Genomic DNA, 20,638 nt, shown 5'->3' with positions numbered 1-20,638 from the left:
CAGATAAAAGATTGGTATATAAACATATGAGGTATTTGTAAAGTTTGGAAATTTTAAAATATATTTTTAAAATTTTTAAATAAAAGGGAAACATCAGCTCCTAAAAGACCTCCATTAATGACGGCAGGTCAGGGACTGTCCCTCTCTGGACCTACCCCGGCGCGCTCCTCAGGTCCCACCTGGTGGCCTGGGGCTGATTTCCCATCGTGGCATCCTCTGATGACATCATCCTCCAGGCCAGCAGCCAGTCTCTTCCGGTGTCTTCTGTAGGAACCATCTTAGTTCCGGGCTGAGAGGTCATAGGTACTGCACAAAGGAGCAATGTCCAGAAGGAACTATGGGATAAGTCAGCAGTTCCCAATCCTGGATGTACATCAGAATCGTCCAGGAACACTTAAAAAAATCGATTCCAGAGGGGCAAAAAACCCGATTCTTCAGGGATGGGGCGTGGCAGCCGGCACAGGCAGATGCTGTTTTCTGAAAATGGCCGTCTCCACACATCCCCTCCCACAGGCTCCACTCTCAAGTGACGGCGACACATCTCCAGTCCAGTGCTGAGGTCTAGTCCTCTCCAATGGAACCCGTGCGAACTGCACCACTGCCCCAGTCGATAGACTGAGGCAGAAGTAGCCCTTGGGAACTCTTAGGCCAGATCTCAAAAGTTTCACAGATCTCATACTCTTCTGGCACTCATTCTTGGAATCCAGCCGTCATGGGAGGAAGCACAAAAAGTCACACGGAAAGGCCACGTGGACAAAAACAAAAACAAAAAGCTCCAAGGAGGCAGTTTGGAGAGTGGTTAAGAACATGGGCTAACTAAGTTAGATCTGAGTTCTGCCACTTTCCAGCCAGTTAGTTTTAAACAGTCTAATTATCCTCTCCAGACTTGAGTTTTTCAGTCTGTAAGTGGAATAATAATTCTTAACTCGTAATGTCTGTAAACAACTCAGCACAATGTCAAGCACACGTGAATACCTAGCAAATGAAGGCTCACATTACAAAGCCTTAGACTAGCTCTATTTTAGAAAGAAAACTTTGTCATGTCTGAATAAGTTTCAAACTGTTTTCAATGATAAGTTTATGTCCCTTATTTTTTTAAAAAAGAACCAACAATGAATATTCTGTTTGTTCGAAATAGGATTAGTTCTCCATTCTAAATTAAGCATAAGCTTAACAATTATGTGGTTTGCTTTTCACGAACTGGAAAAATTGAGCTGGAAACTTTTCTGCCCCCTAGTGGATTTTAATGCCAAAACAGATAAAACCAACGTCTAGTTTTTGCAGCAAAATCTTATGCAAATAAATGTTAGTTTTTAACTTATAAAAACTATTCCTGCACCTGGGGGAGAAAAAGCTCTATTCAAAATAACAGAAACAACTTCAGTTAAATTAAGCAAATTAAAAAAAGATGATTATGGAAGGATAGTAGTCCAACCTGCGGGTTCAAACTTTGACCTCTGGAGGTCAGGAATCAGAAAATTTCCTTGAACCTGCAGAGTAAGAATTTATGGAATTTCCCTCAACAATACTGCCATTAATACAATTCAGGTTTCAAAAACTAAATTTCTATGTTTTGCTATCCAATAGTTAAAGTTTTGGGGAAGAAGAATCTGATTGGCACAGGTAGAATTATGTGTTGCCGTTAAAAGAGTGAGTTATTCCTGGGACATAAGGCTGGCCTCCCTTTACCCATCCACTGGAGAGGGCAAGTAGCTTCCAGCCAATAGGGTCCACCACACCAAGTTGACTAGCTTTTTGGGATGAAGTTACTTCATGTTTTATAGCATAAATTATTGCTGTGGTCTTAGGGTATGGCCCTAGATGAAGACACTGGTTCAAAAAAACAACGCCTGCCTAAAGATACTTCAGAGTCTACTGAAAGGTTAAGATCCATGAGTGTAGGTATTTTTCACTGCTTTGACCCAAATTCTAGAAAAGTACCAGACATATAATAGGTATTCAACAAATATTTGTTGAGTGAATAGTTTTTCATACTTTTGATGATAATTATGCTTCTGAACCAATTAAATCTGCAAAGAGATTTTCTTAATTCTTTCAAAATTCTTGAGTGTTTTCAACCTCACTATTGATAATAAATATAGTCCAATTGCACTAAATTGTGTTAATGTAATGGATAATATAGAAAGAAGTGTTTGTATCAGCCTTGACTGGACAGGGAAACTGCACATTACTAAACCAGATAAGCTGAAATTAAGAACTACATTTGTGAAAAATCAGTTAATTTTTTGAGTCCATAAGACTTGGGAAAATGCTATTTAAATGCTATTTATTATATAGTGACTTTTTCACAGTCTTCCATATAGCTATAAATTTTTGCTGCTAGGTAACTAAGCCAGAATTTATTTTTTTCAGGTTCCAGTTTTCTTCTGATTATTTTGTCATCTTGAAGTTACATATTTCTAGCCCTCTGTCAAATCTTCTCACTTTTGTGAAATATTGAAGCTCTTTTTAGTCTTTTTGCTTCATTTAAATGACAAGATGAAAAACTGTAATGGGGCAAGAAGGAAGTTGAGTTCTATTTATTTTACTAATTCCACTGCATTGCTGATTTGTCATCAGTGTGCAGAAGAGTTTTAAGTGATTCATGAGATGTGCTTGGTTTGTTGTAAAGAATTTGAATCTCTCTCCATCTTCATTTGGAGTTATGTCATGCTTATTAAAGTAGCAGCTTCCAAAATTAGAATTTTTATTCAGCAAGTTCAAAGCATTTGCAGAATGACTTAAAACATAAAAATATCAATAGATAAAATAATTTCTGCCCTGTGTTCAAATAGAAACTATTTTATTATATTTATTCGAGTAAAACATAGGCAATGCCAATTCATTTTTTAAAGATTTATTATTTTTAAAAATTTATTTCTCATCCACTTTCATTGTTTGCACTTCCTGTCTGTTCATTGTATGCTTGTCTTCTTTTTTGGAGGCACCGGGAACTGAACCTGGGACCTCCCATGTGGTAGGTGTGCACTCAACTGCTCAAACAACATCTGCTTCCCCCAATTCATTTTTGAATGTTATCACATTTAAGTGTCCATCCTTCCTTTAACGTTGAAGAGACTGAAGCTAGAGAGTTTTAGTAACTTTTTCAAGTTTACACAGCTAACAAGGAACAGAGTTAAGATCTGACCTCAGGTTTTCTGATTCTAGGACTGATATTCTTTGGACTGTATTGTATTACCTTAAATAGTCTGGGTGCTTCCAGTGGGGTCTAAATGAGTCTTGCATCATCATCCATGGATGTAGGGCAGAGTTGCCTGAAAGAGGAGGTCCAAGCAGTCAGCCTAGACAGAGAGGGTGAGTTACCAGGAAAAAAAGGCAAAGTCATAACCAGAAAAGGCAAAAGTGTGCAGCAAATCTTGGGTGTGACCTAGGATGCAACAGGGACCTAGGATGCTCAGGGCTGGAAAAATGAAGAGAGAGCAGAGATTTGAGGAGGCTTGAGTTAAAATATTTGAGTAACAGTCCATGAATAGGAATAGATCAGACACATGCAAGAGTTCTGAACAGATTCATTGCTTAAATAAGCCGCACAAAACTGGTCTCCTCCTTTCGTCCTCTGCCCTGTGTCTTGCCAAACTGCACAGAACCAGGGTTTCTCTGGGGCTTTTCGGTGGAAGGCTTTATGTCTGGAAGCATCTGTGAACTGAGGTGGAGTGTCTCAGATGGGTGTCTCTTGCCTGCCACTGTTTTATTGGATCAGGTTCTGCAGCTATTTCTTGTGGTGCTTGGAGGTTGGGATCTCCTCTCCTGTGGATGCTGGTTATACTCCCTGACAATGGTATGTGTCCTGGGTTCAAGATAAGAAAATAAAGTGGTTTTAGGTGTGTTGGCTATAGCAAGATGTGGTAAAAATGGGTTGGATGTGTATTGAATGGGAAGTTCTAAGCTCTTGGCCGACAGGTATATGAATTTAGATACCTAGAATGCCCCCAAAAGTAGGTGCTCCTGATGACACCTAGCTGCCTCCCAGCCATCTCCAGCTAGACCCCATATAACATGCTGACTCATCCGCAGACCAGCGCATTCTTCCTAGCTTTTCTCAAATGGTGAAGCACTGCCACCTGGCTTCACCCATGCCAGGATCACATTGTTTTTGCAGAGATTAAGTAAATGAATCCCATTGCAACATTCCCCACCCATATCTCTGCCTATAGAGCCAGGGAGCTCTTCAACTGCATGGGTGCTGCCTGCCTTCAGCAACGTGCTTAGGTTTTTCTCTGGTGAAGGGAGTTTCTTGGGGCCTTTATAGGGATGGATAGTACTTTGCCCTAATAGAATTGTAGGAAGTACCCATTTAACAGAGTCTCCAGGCTCCTTTCTTTCTCTTCAGTATTCCAGGAATGTTCTGGCATTTTGACCTCATTAACTCAAGAGGGTCTCTGAATCCAAGCTTTAATTAGTCAACCTGAAAAACTATTAACGCCACTCACAAGGGCTCAAGTCAACTCAATAAATCCAGATTCTAGATTATTATACCCATGTCAGTGAATTCAGAAAAACAGATAGTCTACCATCTCCAGAACCCACTTTCCCATATGCTCCCAAGTTTCTGTCAATATAAGTTTGGCAAAGTCTTTTGAACTCTTTGTTGTATAAATTATCTCTTTCTAGAACAGACTTCATTTCTCGCCATCTGGAAAATTTGGAGTTCTAACTCATACTGGTCTGCAGGCAATGAAAGGTGTGGTGTTGTGTCCTGAGAAAAATCGTATCCCTTTATAGAGCAGCTTTTTACCTGTAGCTATTGAATGATCTGCTATATGCAGAGGAAGATTGATTTTTTTCAGGGTGGAGGTGGAGTGGAGAGAAGGGAACTACAGTGACTTTGGAAAATTAGATTTTCAACTTCATCCATTTCTGCCCAAATGTCCTCTTTCTATGGCTCAGGACAGTAATTGTTTCAAAACAGAGTCCTTATAAGAGCCCTGGAAAGGGTCAATCATTTGCTTTGTGCTGTGCTTTGCTAACATTCCACTAGACTCTGGGCATTTCAAGTGTCTATTCAGTGACTAAGGGTGGGGGGATCCATTCAAAGTTGCCATGGGGGCTTTCCAGTTCTCCATGATCATATTCAAAATTGAATTCCTGGTTGTACTTTTTAATCTCCTGGTATGTTCTCTGTGGCTCCACATCTTTGTTACCACCCCTGTGTTCACAGTGCATGAGTCCTGGAGCTGCTTGGTACTCCAACAACCTGTCCTCCTCCTGCATGTGACACAGTGCTGTCTACAGTGACGATCTGAGTAATCCTAATGTTATAGCACATGGTAGGTTAGCCATGTCCCATTTCTGCCTGGTAAGAAGCTTATCCCTGCATTCCTCAAATATATGATCAAGTTCCACCCAATTCTGGGATCCAATTGTGAGTTTCAGCTTTCCTGAAGGCTAGTCTTATGTGTCGAGTTGACTAGGGTAAAGTTCCCATTTATTCAATAAGCACTAAACTAGGTGTTTTCCAAAAGGCCAAGAGGCTATTTGGTGTTTTGTAGATGTGAGTAAATTAAAGATCTTCAGATGGGGAGATTATTCTGGATTATCTACATGACCCCAAATCATCATAAGCATCCTTAAACAAGAGGGAGCAGAAGGGTCAGGGTCAGCAGTAGATGTGAGGACAGCAGCAAGAGGCTGGAGCGATGTGAGGAAGGGGCCACCAGCCAAGGAATACAGAAGACTCTCAGAAGCTCAAAAAGCCAAGGAAATGGATTCTGCCTTAAAGCATCCAGGAGGAAAGTAGTCTGGCTATACCTTGATTTTAGACTTCTCATCCTCAGAACTGTAAGGTAATACATTTGTGTTGTTTTAAGCCACTAAATTAGTGGTAAATTGTTACAGCAGCAATAGGAAACTAAGATAGATTTTGGTACAGAAAGTGGATACTATTTCCAGTGCCTAGTACTGTATTTATCAGGATGCCAACAGGAAATAAAAAGGCACTAAAAATAGGATAATTTAAGGGGATTTATGTAGGGGTTGTTCACAAAGGTGTAGTTGTGGAAGAACATAAGTGATAACGCAGTAACCAGGGACCTAGTAGCTGTTGGACTTCAATTACATCTAGGCTGAAAAAATGAGGTGAGGGAGCGTTTATCAGATCCCAGAGGGAGAATGTTTTTAGAATGGGTTGCTTTTGGAAAATGGATGCTGTCAGCATGGAGAAAGCCCTCCTCGCCTGCTAGATCCCCCATTTTCTGTACCCTGTCAGAAACCACAGGTCATGGGCTACAGATAAGATCCTACACAGTAAACTCCTGGGACAGAGACAATGGTGGGCAAGGATGAAGGGTGCATCTGGAGGACAAAGAGATATCTAGGAAATCATGCAATGCTTTCGATACTTATTCCAAATTCAGGAATAATATATAAAAATTGAAACCAAGTTTTATGTTATAATTGTTCACGGAGTGGTTGAGCCAGTATTTGTACATATGTGTATGCAAGTGTATATTTTTCTGACCCCTAAAATGATTTGTAAGAATATTTATATTTTGATTGCACCTTGTGTTGATGGCTCTCAAAAAAATGAATGCCCATCAAAGCTGGATTATTTGAATTCTGAGCACAACCAGGGAAATAAGACTTTGGAATGTTATGAGCATCTTGGCAACCTGTTCCAACTAATTATGACAGCAAAGAGGACACCAGGATGATTTACTGTGCTATCTGTGCACAATATATCTATTCACTGTGCTATCACCTGCCTCAGTGACCTGCACAAACTTAGATGTGGACCGAAGTATAGGGACATTAACAGAAGCAATGTGATTCAAGAACATGAGATCTCAGCAACCATTGTGTGGTCTTTTCAAGCTGAAGACACAATACCAGTTATACATGGCCGACAGTCTTATATGTATTCAGCTTGTCTTGAATGTATGTTGATGAAGTGCCTGTAGCCCTTGCATACTCTGTTTCTTGGATCCGTTAAGAATACTTATCTCAAGTCATGGAAGTGTTCAGATCCCACCGGCCCCCATACCCTTAGATGGCTCCCTCATCTGTTTACTCATTGTTTTGCTTATTGTCTGCTCATTGCTTTTGCTCATTGTCTGCTCATTGTCTGTCTTCTTTTAGGAAGCACTGGGAACTGAACCCAGGACCTCCCATGTGGGAGGCGGACACTCAACTGCTTGAGCCACATCCTCTCCCCCAAGTGTTCAATTTTGATGTGCTTCTGAGAGATGTAGATTTGTCAACAGAAACTTAGAAGCAGAATGTATTGAGCAACCCACTCTCTCTGACCATGTCTCTTCAATGTCAGTAGGTTGGTCCAAACCATAGCCTTGACACATGTCTTTATCCCTATAATTCTCAAACTTTGCGCAGAGATTTCCCATCGACTTCTCAAGAAGGGGATCTTATAAAATCACAGGTTAGCTTAGTCCGGACAATGACCAGAGATCCTAATTTTTTTAATTTGACTTATGGAAATGTTTATTTTAAGAAAGCAATAACCTCTTCTTCACATGTTAGTGTAGTGAACAGAGAAATGAGCATTTTCAGCATGCAGGTAACTCATGGGTTTTGTAAAGAAAATAATACAAGATGAGATTCTGTTTTGATGTGAAAACTGAGTTTATTTGAGTGGAACAAAAACAATGAAGGGACAAAATAATTTACAAAAACAGAAGTCAGATTCACATTTTGCATCAAAGTTATGTTTGCTTAAAAATCTTTGCTCCTGAAATAAATATTTGTTAACCTTAGTGATTAGCAGTTAAAGCAATTTCAACAAAATAAGAAGTCATCAAAAATGGACCATTTATCTGAAAGAGCAGTACCTATATAACAAAGATTGAATTTCCTCGCTCATCACAACCATTTTCAAAATTTACTTATAAATTAAAGGAATTTCATTCTGTATCATAGAGTGACTCAAAACAAAACAAAAAATAAACCTTCATTCATAAATTTAGAATATTGTATTGTATAGCAATCCAAAACATTCAAAACAAATTAAGTAGCTTGACTTATTTGACAAGCAGACGAGCATTTCAAAATCTTAATGAAATCCAGTTATGTAATGCATAATGTTGAAAGAAACGGAATCTATCATGCAGGCATTTTCTAAATAACTACATATATAAACATGAGTACGATAAGTACAAACTAGTTCTGTAGAACCTTTTTGAAATCAAAGGTCTGAAGCACAATAAACTTTTCAGGTAGGCAAATTAGCCCCAAAACTTTTCACTTTATTTTCATCAGTTACTCTACTCATATCAACAACACATGTGATTTGTCAGGAAAAAATTTTCCAAAACCAAAATACAATTTAAGGTCCAGTACACATAAATATTTCACTCTCATTGGAAGTGCTATCAGTGTAGTCTTTGCAACCAGCCCAAAACATATATTTAAGATTTTATAAAGGGTTTGTGATGTTCATGTGTTTAATTCTTATGCCAAACTGTTTTCTGATGAAGACAGCATTGTACTTTATGTGGGAAGGGAAATCTCAAAATAATCACCATAAAGCTTCTAAGGCTTATGGGAGAATAAACTAGAAGGGTCCATATATATAAGATGAACTTCACAATGTGGGAATTATAAATGTTTAGAACGACCCAGACTAGAAAACAAGCCCAAGCCACCATTAGAAGACTGAAATATGACATGGTCCAAGACGGAGTCTTAAAATTTTTTATCAACCTCAGCCTGAGTATATGAGGACTGATCTTCAGTTCAGTCCAGCCAGCAGAAATTGACTGTGCAATTTTATGATTTATTTATTTATTGTACCGACTCTGCACTTCTAGAAGGTTCCTTCAGTATTATATTGTTTTACTTTTTGTCCCAGCAATTTGAGGATGTGCAAATTCTACAAAGTCATCAATTAAGAACAGGCCATGTTCATTCTTCATCATAATTAGACATGTCACCTGCCATCCTTATATGGAAGTCTAAAAGAAGATTCCAAGTATCTTTGGTATTGATTGCTTATGATGCTCCAACAAAAATTTATTCCATAAGTCTAAGAATTTAAATCTTCCATTAAGCACTAAATTCCAGTAGGCAAAGGCCATTTCTAGATATAAGTCCTTTTTGTCCTGGCTTCTTTGCAAAATTAAATGTAAATGTAAAAACCCTTAAATGGCTCTGGTTCTTTCAATTCTTGTTCCATCTTGGGTATCTGGATCTGAGTTTTCCTATGCTGACGTATCCTAATTCTGTCATGAACTTTTGCTTGGAGAACTTGCTCTAATGCTGGCAGGATCCAGTGCCCGGTCATCACAGAACTGCTGTATACCATCTATTCCAAATTTATTTTCATCTTGAGGATCTTTGTATCTATCAAATAGCTGTTCTAACTTCTTTCCATCTAAAGATTCTTTCATTCTGTTTCATGTGTAAAGTTCAGGATTTTGGAAAAAAATGTTGCTGCATCTAACTTCCAGTTATTTTGAGACTGGAAAACAACTTACTGCTACTTTTTCACTGGATTGTCTGAATATCATAAACCGATGAACCTGATCCTTCTGCGATGATTTCAGCTTGTTCACAGTGGTGTCCTCCAGGCCTCTTCCCTCCTCTTCCCACTCTTTAGGGAATGGGCGAGGCAGGTGGTGGCCGCGGTAGCCGCTCCTCTCCCAGGCTTGCTGGGCCCTGCGTATGCAGGGAGTCAGTATGGTTGTCCTAACTTGGCCAGGGGAGGTCAGCAATTTGATTAATAGTCTTCCTAGGCTAGGCATTAGTCAGTGGAAAGAAGGGAATTCTCCCAAAGGTAAGTGGGTTTCGAGGTCTATTATTTATTATTTTTTTCTACTTCTATTCATTTAATAAAAATGTGTATAAATATAAGCTTTACATATTATGTTTTAGAATGCTAACTTAAAATTTTTTTAATTAATTTTTTTATTTTAAAAGAAGCTTTAGATTAAATAAAGGTTACATAAAAAATTACAAGCGATTCTCATAAGGCCCACTCCCTCCTCCTCCCACAATTTCTGACATCAACAACATCTCTCGTTAGTGTGGTTTATTTGTTAAAATTGATGAATCCATATTGAAGCATTGTTACTAACCATTTACATTATAGTTCACACTCTGTCCTGCACAAATTTGTAGGTTATGACAAAATACACAATGGTCTGTATCTGTCATTGCAATGTCATGCAGGACAACTCCCGAAAATGCCTCAATATTATACCTCTTCTTCCCTTTCCCATCCCTCAGGACCTCTGGTGGCTACTGTCTTTATATCAATAATAAGAGTTCTTCCATTGGTAAAATAATAATAAGTCTACTGTAGTCCATTGTTCATTCCCCAATCTTGAGAATTCTGGGATGGTGATGCTCACTCTACTTCTAATTGAGAGGGAGCTTAGATTCCATGGGGCAGATGGATGGAACTATTTTGCTTTCAATTGCAGATATTCTCTGTTCCTTGGGATGGGTGTTGATCATCGTCATCTCCTTGTTAATTGTCCTGGGTGAGTCCAGTGAGCTGGAGAGCAGGTGTTGCAACTCTGCTGAAATCCAGGGCTCAACTGGCACATGAATGGATGAAAGATTTAAGTCCCAGGGATATGTATTTATCAAGTATAGTGCTAATTATAGGTTTAAATAAAAGGAGCAGAAGAGCCATGTCTAGAGAACCTATACATGAGTCTAACTCTATTACACTGGGGAGCAAAAATTCCAAAGTAAAGCCCACTGACAAGGTGCTGAATTCCTGAGCTGTCTGCTCTGCTTATAGTTTCTGGATGTCTCTAAAGCTCTCAGGAGCCCCCACTCTTTAAGGCACTGTTTACTGTGACAGTCAATGAGAACCTGCTGAGATGTGCATAAGCATAATCTCTGGAATGACCTCCCGACTCACTTTGAAATCTCTTAGCCATAAAAACTCATTTCTATTTACCATTTCCCCTCTCGGTCAAGGTCTTTTTCCAGATGCATTGCTAGTTGGCACTTGGTAATAATCCCTCAGTGCCAGGGAGGTTCATACCCAGGAGTCATGACCCAGTCCCATGGGAAGGTAGTGTGTTTATATGCTGAGTTTGGCTCAAAGAAAGGTCACATTTAAGTAACAAGGAGGCTTTCAAGAAGTAACTCAAAGGCAGCATATAAAACAGGCTAAGTTTCAATTTCACAAGAAAGAATTCAAAAGTACAATCATCAATATCAAGGGTCTAGAGTAATGGTCTGTCTTCCTTCATTAGGTACTGCTCTTGAACTCAGGGTATTCTTGTTGTCCTATTAGAGAATGTAGCAGAACTCCCCAGTATGAGAATGCAATACTCTTTCCATTATTGTGTGGATCGCCATGGGGTCATATTATTGCAAAATGACTAGTGGGAAGACAAAGGGCTTTAGGGAGAGTGAAAATGATGATGGCAATGACTTTGTTTCATGGAGGCAATTAGGAAAAGATACAGAAAAAGAATCAGCTTGACTACTTTTGGCAAAAACAAGCTGATCAATTGGGTTACTTTTATATCATCCTATAAAGAATATTTTTCACTAGGGAAGTCTGTTTTAGGTATTGCAACTCCTCAGATGTGAAATAGTGTAGATTTTCTGAGAACCCTGGTTTATGACTTTCTTTGTTTCAGCACAGAAGTAGAATTTCTCACAATGTACTCTACAGGTTTCTTTATTAAACAGATGGGCAAATCCAAGGAACCATTTGAATAAACTCTTGTCAGTCAAATCATATTTGAAAAAGGAGTGTGCTGTCTTAACTAAAACATATTTCTAATGTGTCTGTCTGCAGCATGGTGGTTTTCCTCAGAAGCCACAAGATTGCCTCGAGGAGGATTGCCTTCTGCCCTTTCCCTCCCCACACTTCAGGCGATAGCTTCACGTCCCTCACTGGGTGGTAAGGATGATTTGATACATTGATATTTGTATTGAAAAAACTCTGTCCCTCCTGGGTAGTGAGATTTGGCAGGTATGGAGTTCCAGTAACAAGAGAGGGTGATTAGGCATCCAATCTGATAAATCAACTGAATGTGAAATACAAATATTTGCCTCTAAGTTTTCAAATGTTCTGTTCACATGGGTGTTTCAGAAACTTAACCCAGTGGGTGACACAAAGCAGGTAAATATATATATATATATATTGATTGATTGATTGATTGATGGAACGAATTGCTGGCTTCATTCTCAAGGTAAGACCAATGACAAGCTATAAAGAAAGACAAAGAATTTGTATTTTTTTTAATTCATTTCTTAAATTTTTGTTTTTTTAAGAATTTGTATTTAAAGTGACATTAGTGGGTGCCTTTTTTTCCAGAGAGAGATTTAAAGGCTTCAAAGAGAACACCAAACATGAAGAAAGCAACAGATGGGGCTCAATTGCAATGAAATCTAAACATTTATCTGTACATAAACAGAAGGTAATTTCTTTTCCTACTTCAGACTCTGTGAATCAGAATCAGAATAATTTGGCTCAAAATTTTAGCCATTGGAAAATTAAGCAAATACCAGTTTTAGCCTCTGAACACAGCTTGAGCTGATTTCTGATGCTGCTGTACATTTTAAACTCCATGAGGGAGCAAAGCACTCTCAAATAGTCCTTAAACACACACACATGTTTATGCTGGCAAATTCACAAAAGTTGACATCATTATGACATTTGATTTATATGAGAAACAAGAGAGGTCTACCATATTAGATGTAATTCCCAGCAGTTGCAGCTGAGAAAAACAAAATATTTTTCATGTTGTATGGTTTTGTAGAAGGTAGACATTTTCAACAACACCTACAAAATATAGATAAAGGATCTCATACTGAACAGCACTTCATAAAAGGTAAATTAGAGACATACTGTTTTTTTTTCAATCATGATGTTGTGAATTACTTCCTTATATCATAGTTCTTTGTCTTTCTCCCCACCAAGACTGTAACTCTTTGGTCAAAGACTACTTCCGTGGTGTCAAGTGTGCATAACACTTATACCTGGGCACACAGTAGGCAATTAATATACATTTAGTGAATGAATAATCAAAATTAAAAAGGGAAACTTAGGCTAAACTTGTTTCTAACTTTGTCTTTTTACAATCTTTTGCGAATGCAAGTGAGCTAGAAACTTAAGGACATGTTTACTGTTTCCCTAAATACAGGAATATAGTTTGCTCTTTGTAATTCAGGTATTTTCATAAAAATAAATGTGAACGATTGTTACCAAGCTAATTTAATTCAATAGATATTTGGAAAGAGTAGATTTTGAGCAAGTAACTCCGGTAAGTGCTTTGGAGTATTAAGGTGAACAAATCATTGTCTGCTTTACAGAGGTTCAAATTATCCCAGTCATCTATCCCATTCAGTGTGCACCAAGAATCTCAGTCCTTTCCCACCCAACTCTCTCCATCAAGATTTTTTTTTTTAAAGAAGGTACTGGGATTGCACCTAGGACCTCACAGGTACTCAGCCACTGAGCTACCACTGAGCTGCCCCCACTCTCTTCTCCATCAAATTTTAACCAGCACAACACCTCGCTTTCATGCTGGTCCTCTTAGACCAGCCCAATGGAATATTACCTTGTGAGACTAGAGGTCTATCCTCTGTAATTAATTTTCCTTTCAAAAAACCCTTTTCTGATCACAGCATCATGGCATACGTGTAACAGAAAGCTGCCAGAGGCCATTCTCAGTTCAGATAGCTGCTCCAAGATTCAACTGAGCAATACTGCACTCACTGTCAAAATTTTCCCAAGAGATTGATTGATTTTCCTTTGCAACAACGTGGAAAATCTCTCCTTTTTAATCCTTCCTGGTTTTTTTCTGTAGTCCCCTAGGTGCATGATAATTTAAAAAAAAAATCCACCACCACCCCCTCTCTGAGATGGCTCCCTCATCTATCTGCTCATCTTCTTTAGGAGGCTCCTGGAACCAAACCTGGGACTTCCCATGTGGGAGGCAAGTGCCCAACTGCTTGTTGTGGCTTCTGCTGGTTGTGGCATCTGCTTGTGGTACATGATAATTTTTATACATATTTCAACTCAACACTTGGGTTCCCTGTTGCTGGTTCTATTTATCTTAACAAATGTTTCTATCTAGCTCATAATCCTGCCTTGTACTTTACATAGAAATCCTGACTTCAATTTTCCAGGTGTTTGGATACACTTCAGGTTGTCAGGCTCTCCGTTCTTGTGTTTTGTATGAATGTGTGTAGATTAATTCACACAGTAAATTTAATATTTTTATTTCAGCATATCATGATAAAGGACTAAATATAATAGTATTTCTTAATATTTAAGTTTTTCACCTGAAAAAATCTTTCAGTCTTTATATCTATACCTATTTAACCTATAGTCACTTATGATTTCATTTCATCTGCACCACTGGTTTATTACTTAAATTTCTTTTTTCTAAATGTTTTGAGTGGTTGCACTTAAAATTTACAAAATACAGCCTTAAGTAATCACAGTATCACTTCAAATATACTGCTTCTGGTGTGGTAAGAACCTTACACTAATATATTCTCTCCCTTCTTTTGTGTCATACATTTTATTCTTACATATGCTATAAATGTATAGTATGTTGCTATTATATAGGCAGAATCACTTTTACAGCAATTAGAAAAAGGAAAAAGAACTTTACAGTTATCTTTATTTTTACTGTTTTTAGCAGTCTTCATTTCTTTGTGTAAATTCAATTTTTTGTCTGGTCCTTCTACTGATGAATTTCCATTAAATTTACAATACAGGTTTGCCGGTAACCAATTCTTTCATTTTTTTTTCTCATATGAAAAACATTATTTCTCCTTCAACTTTGAAGGATATTTTCCCTGGACCAGAATTCTGAGTTGATAGCTATTTTCTTTCAATTTTAAAAAAAGGTGTCTTCTTTTCTCTTTTTTTTTTTTTAAGCAATTTTGTTTCAAGGAGGTACTGGGGAATGAACCGAGAACCTCATACACGGGAAGCAGGCGCTCAGCCATTTGGGCTACATCCACTCCCCTCTATTTGCTTTTCTTTTCTTTTTAACATATATTTTTTGTTGAAGTACATCATTCATACATGAACATAAATTAAGTAGTAAGTGTATCGTAAAAATTGTGAACTTAAAAAGAAATATGCATAACATCACACACAGGTCCCATACATCACCTGTCTACCAACACCTTGCATTGTTGTGATACATTTTTACAAACTATGCAAGAGCATCTTCAAAATATTATTACTATCTATGGTCTGCATCTTACATTTGGTGTATTTTCCCCCAACCCACTCTATTTTTTTAAGACAAATCAATTTTATTGATACATATTTATAAAGCATACAATTGATCCGAAGTGTACCATCAGTGGTATTTGGTATAATCACATAGTTGTGCATTCATCACTTCAATCATTGTTAAAGAATTTCAGTATTTCAGTAACAATAATAATAATAATAATTATTATGGACATAAAAACAGACAAGGAATTCCTCTCCTCTCAATCTCTCTATTTCCTTGCCGTACATAGCTGCTATTTCTGGCTATTGCACAATTTTTTATTTCTGTATTAAGAAGTTTTATTGAGGTATATTTGGATATGACATGATCTAGCCAAAGTGTATAATCAATGACTTTTTTTTAGTTGTTACATTGTAAAATTGTAAAATGAAATAGAAAAATATATTGAAAGAAATTACAAATTTTAAAAGAGAGTGTAGGGAAGCAGACTTGGCCCAGTGGTTAGGGCATCCATCTGCCACATGGGAGGTCCACGGTTCAAACCTGGGCCTCCTTGACCCATGTGGAACTGGTGCATGTGCAGTGCTGATGCACGCAAGGAGTGCCGTGCTACGCAGGGGCACCCCCAGAGTAGGGGAGCCCCATGAGCAAGGAGTGCACCCCATAAGGAGAGCCATCCAGCGTAAAAAAAGTGCTGCCTGGCCAGGAATGGCACAGCACACACGGAGAGCTGACACAACAAGATGATGCAACAAAAAGAAACACAGACTCCTGGTGCTGCTGACAACAACAAGAGTGGACAAAAAGAACATACAGCAAAATGGACACAGAGAACAGACAACTGGGGTGGGGAGGGGGAAGGGGAGAGAAATAAATTAAAAAATAAATCTTTAAAAAAAAAAGAAGAGTGTAAGGCTAGGTTAGATTTAATATAATCAATTATAAGAAATAGATAGTATAGCAACAAATATTTATAAATGTAAATAATAATGCTAATATAATAGAAATTAATTATAACATCATTCTAACTTTTGTATTACAGCTCTAACTATAGGATATACTAATCTCTAAGAATGAAATAAATTATTGGATTATTTACTTAATTTCCACTTAGGCCATAATTCTTTCTGGATAATCAAATTCCTATCTGAGAATCCTTCAGATCTTATTTGAATGAATTACCACAATATGCCAACTCATGATTTTTTGAAGCAGAAAAACTCAAAATCTTTTTCAATAGTAGTCATGCTAAATCATTATTGATCCAGATGGATTATATTAATTAACAAGTATGCATAATAAAGGACTGAAGAAAAATGAAGTATCCAGAAAAACATATCTTCCCCAGTCCACCTCAATTAAAAGCAGGTGTTTATTTTGTATGAAGAAAGAGAATACTGATCACAGGAACAATTTGCTAGTTGCACTGAGTAAATATTGTCCATATACTATAATGTTATTTTACATTTAACTGGTCTAGTCCATCTCTTTTTAGGTTACCATTTGCAAGGAATACCTTTTTCCAACCTTTCACTTTTAACCTGGTTGTGTCCTTAAGTCTGAGGTAGGTCTCTTATAGGCAATATATAGACAGTTCATATTTTTTAAAATTTTTTTATCCACTCTATCAGTCTATGTCTTTTGATTGGGGAATTTAATCCATTAACATTCAGTGTTATTACTATAAAAGCATTGCTTACTTCATCCATTTTGTTCTTCAGTTCTCTGTTGTCATACTGTTCTTTTGTCTGTCTTCTTATTCTTTAGTTTACCCTTCCTAATAATTTTCATTTCTAAACTTTTCTCCAAATCGCTCAACCTTGTTTTTCCCTTTCAGCCTGCAGCACTCCCTTTAGTACCTCTTATAATTCTGGTCTTTTGGTAACATATTCTATCAATTTTTGTTTGTCTGTGAGGACTTTGAACTCACCCTCATTTTTGAAAGACAGCTCTGTTGAATATAGAATTCTTGGCTGGCAGTTTTTCTCTTTCAGTACCTTAAATGCATCATACCACTTTCTTTTCTCCTCCATGGTTTCTGATAAGTCAGCACTTAATCTTACTGAGTTTCCCTTGTATGTGATGCTTTGGTTTTCTCTTGTTGCTTTCAGAATCCTCTCTTTATCTCTGATATTTGTCATTCTGAATACTAGGGGTTTGGGGATAGGTCACCTCGGTTTTATTCTGTTTGGGGCATTGTCCTTCTTGAATATTGATATTTATGTCTTCCATAGGCATTGGGAAGTCATTATTTCCTCAAATATATTTTCTGCCCATTTTACATTCTCTTCTCCTTTTGGGACAACAGTAATACAAATGTTTGTGCATTTCATGTTGCCATTCAATGCCTTAGAATCTGCTCCATTTTTTTCCATTCTCTTCTTTTTCTGTTCCCCTATCCTTTCCAGTTCAGATATTCTGCCTTTGAAGTCACTAATTCTGTCTTCAAGCAACTCAAACCTGCTCTTATGTTGCTTGTAATGTATTTTTAATCTCATTCGTCATGTCTTTCATTCCCATAAGATCTGTCACTTTTCTTTGCAGGCTTTCAAATTGTTCTTTATGCTCTCCCAGTGTTTTCTTAATATCCTTTATTCCTTTAGTCATATTTTCTATAAGTTTTTTGAAGTGATTTAGGAGAGTTGTGTGATTATCACTGATTGTCTTAAATCCTCTATCTTTTCAGAATATTTGGTTTGTTCTTTTGGCTGGGTCATCTCCTCCTGTTTCATAGTATAACTTGTAATTTTTACTGATGTCTAAGCATCTGAATATGTTGGTGAGCTTACTCTGATGGCCAATTCCTCTCTCACTTTTTTTTTTTAACAGCTCTTCTTTGATATTTGACTCAACTTATTCTTAGTCTTTAAAATTACCCAGCTTAAGTTTTTAAAATCAGGCCATGGACTCACTAGTGGGGCACAGATTTTTCTCTCAGGGGTTGGATACAGAAAGCATGAAGTTTTTATCCATGCGATTTCCAGACTGGCTGGCAGATGACACTAGTTAGTGTACCTTTCCACTGAGGTGTTTCAGTCTCAGCTATGTTGAATATCCAAAAAAGGGCTGCTGGTCAAAGAAAAGCACTCAACCACCCCTCCCTTTTCCCTTGAAACAGTGGACAGGAAGGAAGATGCCTGTTCCCATTTCAGTTGGCTGCTGCAAGCCAGGGGTTTTATCCCAGCTTAATGTCTTGGTGGGGGAGCCCTTCCCAGCTGCCACTGGGGCTTGGTAACTTGCGTTTGTCATTGCAGCTTCTTTGTCACCCTCCTGGGAGTTATGTAGCACTGTCCTGGTCTGCTGACCCCCAAAGCAGGCCCCTTGCACAGTTTTTGTTTTTATCTCCATTGTTTTTGTGAGAGCATTCAACTCTGCCTGGTGGTTCATTGTCATCTTCCCACAATCTTCTGTCATAGCCCTCTAATTTCTTTTGACTTACACAGCAGTATGATGGTAAATCTATTGTAATTCTTACCTTTGTTTCTCTAAAAGTAATGTCTTTTTAAATTCTGACTGCCTTTAAGAATTTCTCTTAACTTTGGTTTTCAGCAGTTTTCAAACCTTTGGTTGTGTATGTGTGTGAATGTATGTATGTCTGTGTGTTTATTTTGCTTGGCATTCTCTGAGTGTCTGGATCTGAGCTTCAATAACTTGTACTATTTTTGGAAAATAGCCATCATTTCTTTAAAAAGCTTTTTCTGCCCTGTTTTCTCTCTTTGTGGGATTCCAATCATATGTATGTTATTAGATTTTGTGCCACGGCTCTCAGATACTGTTATATTTTTATCCCCCCCTCCCTTTTTTGTCTGTGATTTATGTTCAGTAATTTCATTTACTGTCTTCATATTTGCTCAACTGTGTCAAATAATCTGATGAACTTATAAAAGGTTTTATGTGTTGCCTGATTTTAAAAATCATTGCATTTCCATTTGATTCTTTCTTATAGTTTTTGCTCTCTACTGAGTTTCACCATCTCTTCTTACATGCTGGCCACCTTTCTCAATAGAGCTTGTAACATATTAAATACAGTAAACCCACAAATCTGACACATGGGGTCTGTCCGACCAATCCTTTTGTCTCATGACAGTGGATTTTTTCCTTGCTTTTTGAGTGTCTCATAATTTTGTTTAAAGCTGAACATTCCATATAGGACAATGTGAGTGTAGTTTTTATACCTGGAATGAACATAACACTTTTCCTTATAAACCATTAGTGTGAGGGATTGAGTTAATCTAGCGAGTACTTGAACTGAGTTTGGGTTTGTTGCGCCACTGGCTTCCAACTCACCTAGCATTAAATTGTACTGAGGTGGTTTGCCAGAGAGTTTTCCTCAGCTTCAGACTTTCACCAAGAGTCTGCCTCTCAGAGCAGGTCTCTCTCCTTGCCCTTTACCCCGTTTGTGGAAGATTCCTGTTGCTTATTACTGATACAACAAGCCCCTGTTGAGGGGTGGAGTGGACCTCCTCTGTTGTCCTGGTTCAACTTCGTTCACAGGCAGGTTCTCCCTCCCTGGGTCTTGGTGTGGAGCACTCGTTGGGGAAGGAGATTTAAGCCTAGCTTCTTAGTGATCCTGATTCTTCCCCAAGAGCAGGGGATCTGTAATTGTCTGGGCCTAGGATGGTTTCCTGCTCCACTCCCAGGATTATAGGTTTCTGTTACCTTCTCCTAGCTCTGATGGGTCTGATAGCATTGTGAGTGACAGGGTTTCCTGCCCTTCTACTTGTGACTTGAGATTTTTGTCTTTCCTGCAGTGGTAGCTGCATCTTCCCCAGACATGCGCCACAATAGAGTCTTTCTCTGGTCTTCTTCCTTGTTCCAACACTTCTCATGAGCACCTGTGAGATCTGTGAAGATCTTGTAAGGGGATGCAAACTTCCATTGTATCTGTGATTCCAAGGGGCGCTATAGTCTTATGCTACCTGACACTTTGGAGGCAATTTTTAAAAAGTGTTAAAAAGTTGAGCTGATTTCTTCTAAGCAGATTGATGTCATAGTCTTCCTCTTGTGCTCCACCCTAGTAAACCAATGCTTATGTTCCATCTTTCCTTGGAGACACTTGTCTTTCCTTGGAGTAAAAGTTAGGTAATTGTTTGCAAACTTAGCTCTCTGATGGGGTCAAGAAAAGCTATGATTTGGTAAATTATCTACATTTTCCTTCTTGCCAGTGTGAGAGCAATGTTTTTTTCAATGCTCTTCATCCTAAACCAAAGTCGGAAAACTTGCAATCATTTTATTAATTTTTTTTTGCCATTTATAAATTATTTTTACAAACACTCACCCTGTTTCCCTCTCCCATCTCCACTTCCTCCAGTAATCTATAACCTGCTTTCTGTCTCTGTGAATTTGCTTATAGTCATCTATTATAAGTGATATTATACAATTTTTGTCCTTATATGCCTGGTTTGTGTCAACGAACAAAATGCTTTCAAGATTCTTCTATGTTGCAACTTATCGCATAACTTCATTTTTAATTATGGCCAAATAATATTCTA

General features: G+C 37.9%; 1 pseudogene; it reads right to left on the bottom strand.

The window, feature by feature from the left end:
- Window positions 1-8,795: 8,795 nt before the first annotated feature.
- LOC101436873 (DCN1-like protein 1 pseudogene) lies at window positions 8,796-9,518 on the bottom strand (annotated as a pseudogene).
- Window positions 9,519-20,638: the final 11,120 nt, after the last annotated feature.

This window comes from Dasypus novemcinctus, chromosome 14 (assembly GCF_030445035.2).
Source record: "Dasypus novemcinctus isolate mDasNov1 chromosome 14, mDasNov1.1.hap2, whole genome shotgun sequence".
Lineage (NCBI taxonomy): Eukaryota > Metazoa > Chordata > Mammalia > Cingulata > Dasypodidae > Dasypus > Dasypus novemcinctus.
The sequence above is the reverse complement of the archived record's forward strand: the minus strand, read 5'-3'. Positions and strand labels throughout refer to the sequence as shown.